We start from the raw sequence: 4,149 nt of genomic DNA, 5'->3' as shown, positions 1-4,149 counted from the left end.
AACGATGGTCGCGGCGGCCTCTGTGAGTCATGGTCGATAACGGGAGTCAGCTCATTGTCCACGACAGTGGTACTTCTGAGCTTGGTGTCGGCTTCCGGGAAGCAGATCCGAGACCGTGGAAGACGATGCCGAGGAAGAGGCTCCGTGTACGACGACGACGATGGACCGGCACCAGTGCGGCGTATAAGGTCGTCGATGAGGCAGATGCTCTGTGGTGGACGAGTGCGCCGATGTAAAGGGAAGGAGCACGAAGGCTGCAGTGCCGTGGTGAAGTCTATTTTGCAGTGGGGATAGAAATTGGGGAGTATTCAGGTGTACTACTCTGGGTGTCGGGGTGGGGTTGGCTGGGTAGGGTGAACCTGAAGTTACGAAAACAGCCCCCTACCAAGCGTCATCCGTAGGCCTGTTCTGAAGGCTATGATGGTAACTTCCCGCTTCTCGAATCAGGGTCGCGGGAGATTTTCACGCTGACCTCAAAATTTTGTGACACTGGACTCCCCGTGTGGTGTGTTGAGTGATTTGGCTAAGCAACTAGCGAGTAGTAGTCGTAAACTCTGCATATTAGGTATGACCGAAGTCAAAATTCCTAAAGTTTGACCAAGTTTATAGAAAAATATAAACATTTACCATAACAAATATGTATGATGTGAAAGTACATTCAATAATGAATCTAATGGTATTTATTTGTTATTGTATATCTTAATATTTTTTGTTATAAGCTTTCTAAGAGTTTATAAAACTTGCTTTGACCAATGCTAATACGCGGACTTAAATAAAAACGGAGGGAGTACACATTTGTTTTCTTAGTTTGTAGTGAACTAATCATTTGTTGAAATTGTGAAATAAATATATTAGGCTATTGACTTCGAATGTAATGGTCTATACAATTCAATAGTTACAATCTAAAGGAAATATGCCCTAGAGGCAATAATAAAGTTATTATTTATTTCCTTATATCATGATAAATGTTTATTATTCATGCTAGAATTGTATTAACCGGAAACATAATACATGTGTGAATACATAGACAGACAGAGTGTCACTAGTATGCCTCTACTTGACTAGCTTGTTGATCAAAGATGGTTAAGTTTCCTAACCATTGACATGGGTTGTCATTTGATTAACGGGATCACACCATTAGGAGAATGATGTGATTGACTTGACCCATTTCGTTAGCTTAGCACCCGATCATTTAGTATGTTGCTATTGCTTTCTTGATGACTTATACATGTTCCTATGACTACGAGATTAGGCAACTCCTGTTTACCGGAGGAACACTTTGTGTGCCACCAAACGTCACAAGTAACTGGGTGATTATAAAGGTTCTCTACAGGTGTCTCCGAAGGTACTTGTTGGTTTGGCGTATTTTGAGATTAGGATTTGTCACTCCGATTGTCGGAGAGGTATCTCTGGGCCCACTCGGTAATGCACATCACTATAAGCCTTGCAAGCATTGCAACTAATGAGTTAGTTGCGGGATGATGTATTATGAAACGAGTAAAGAGACTTGCCGGTAACGAGATTGAACTAGGTATTAAGATACCGACGATCGAATCTCGGGCAAGTAACATACCGATGACAAAGGGAACAACGTATGTTGTTATGCGGTTTGACCGATAAAGATCTTCGTAGAATATGTAGGAGCCAATATGAGCATCCAGGTTCCGCTATTGGTTATTGACCGGAGACGTGTCTCGGTCAAGTATACATAGTTCTCGAACCCGTAGGGTCCGCACACTTAAAGTTCGATGACGGTTATATTATGAGTTTATGTGATTTGACGTACCGAAGGAGTTCGGAGTCCCGGATGAGATCGAGGACATGACGAGGAGTCTCGAAATGGTCGAGACGTAAAGATCGATATATTGGACGACTATATTCGGACATCGGAAAGGTTCCGAGTGATTCAGGTATTTTTGGGAGTACCGGGGAGTTACGGGAATTCGTATTGGGCCTTAATGGGCCATACGGGAAAGGAGAGAAAGGCCTCAAAGGGTGGCCGCACCCCTCCCCATGGGCTGGTCCGAATTGGACTAGGGAGGGGGGCGCCCCCTTCCTTCCTTCTCCTTTTCCCTTCCCTTTCCTTCCCTCCTACTCCTACTACTTGGAAGGGCTCCTAGTTCTACTAGGAAAGGGGGAATCCTACTCCCGGTGGGAGTAGGACTCCCCTAGGGCGCGCCATAGAGAGGGCCGGCCCTCCCTCTCCTCCACTCCTTTATATACGGGGGCAGGGGCACCCCAAAGACAACAATTGATCTCTTGATCTCTTAGCCGTGTGCGGTGCCCCCCTCCACCATAATCCATCTCGATCATATCGTAGCGGTGCTTAGGCGAAGCCCTGCATTGGTAGAACATCATTATCGTCACCACGCCGTCGTGCTGTCAAAACTCTCCCTCAACACTCGAATGGATCGGAGTTTGAGGGACGTCATCGAGTTTAACGTGTGCAGAACTCGGAGGTGCCGTGTGTTCGGTACTTGATCGGTCGGATCGTGAAGACGTACGACTACATCAACCGCGTTGTGCTAACGCTTCCGCTTTCGGTCTATGAGGGTATGTAGACAACACTCTCCCTTCTTGTTGCTATGCATCACCATGATCTTGCGTGTGCGTAGGAAATTTTTGAAATTACTATGTTCCCCAACAGTGGCATCCGAGCCAGGTTTTATGCATAGATGTCATATGCATGAGTAGAACACAAGTGAGTTGTGGGCGATATAAGTCATACTGCTTACCATCATGTCATACTTTGGTTCGGCGGTATTGTTGGATGAAGCGACCCGGACCGACATTACGCGTACGCTTACGCGAGACTGGTTCTACCGACGTGCTTTGCACACAGGTGGCTGGCGGGTGTCTGTTTCTCCAACTTTAGTTGAACCGAGTGTGGCTACGCCCGGTCCTTGAGAAGGTTAAAACAGCACTAACTTGACAAACTATTGTTGTGGTTTTGATGTGTAGGTAAGAACGGTTCTTGCTCAGCCCGTAGCAGCCACATAAAACTTGCAACAACAAAGTAGAGGACGTCTAACTTGTTTTTGTAGGGCATGTTGTGATGTGATATGGTCAAGACATGATGAGATATAAGTTGTTTTATAAGATGATCATGTTTTGTTGAAGTTATCGGCAACTGGCAGAATCCTTATGGTTGTCTCTTTATTGCATAAGGTGCAAGCGCCAAATAATTGCTTTACTTTATCGCTATGCGATAGCAATAGTTGGCGAGACGACCATGTGACGACACATTGATATAGATCAAGATGATGGAGATCATGGTGTCATGCTGGTGACGATGGAAATCATGACGATGCTTTGGAGATGGAGATCAAAGGCACAAGATGATGATGTCCATATCATGTCACATATTTTGATTACATGTGATGTTTATATTTTATACATCTTATTTTGCTTAGTTCGACGGTAGCTTTATAAGATGATCTCTCACTAATTATCAAGGTACAAGTGTTCTCCGTGAGTATGCACAGTTTGTGAAAGTTCTTCATGCTGAGACACCACGTGGTGATCGGGTGTGATAGGCTCTACGTTCAAATACAACGGGCGCAAAACAGTTGCACACGCGGAATACTCAGGTTAAACTTGACAAGCCTAGCATATAACAGATATGGCCTCGGAACACGAAGACCGAAAGGTCGAGCGTGAATCATATAGTAGATATGATCAACATAGTGATGTTCACCATTCAAACTACTCCATCTCACATGATGATCGGACATGGTTTAGTTGATATGGATCACGTGATCACTTAGAGGATTAGAGGGATGTCTATCTAAGTGGGAGTTCTTAAGTAATATGATTAATTGAACTTATATAACACTACTGGAATCAGGTACTTTGCCATCTGCCAGCTCTTTGCCATCAGCTAGCGGACAGCAAAGAAGCTCTTTGCCATCAGCTACCAAAAAGCAGACGGCAAAGAACTGGCTGATGGCAAAGACCTAATTTGCCATCAGCTAGTTCTTTGCCGTCCGCTAGCAGACGGCTAAGAATCTTTGTCGTTGGCTAGCGGACAGCAAAGAGGGAGGGGGCCCCACTGACGAGATGCTTAAAAAAAACCTAACAGCCCCCCTCTTTGCCGTCCGCTAGCAGACGACAAAGAGAAAATAAGCGGACGGAAAAGGGGGGTGGACG

Source organism: Triticum dicoccoides, chromosome 7A, assembly GCF_002162155.2.
Source record: "Triticum dicoccoides isolate Atlit2015 ecotype Zavitan chromosome 7A, WEW_v2.0, whole genome shotgun sequence".
Lineage (NCBI taxonomy): Eukaryota > Viridiplantae > Streptophyta > Magnoliopsida > Poales > Poaceae > Triticum > Triticum dicoccoides.
This window is presented reverse-complemented; position numbering follows the sequence as displayed.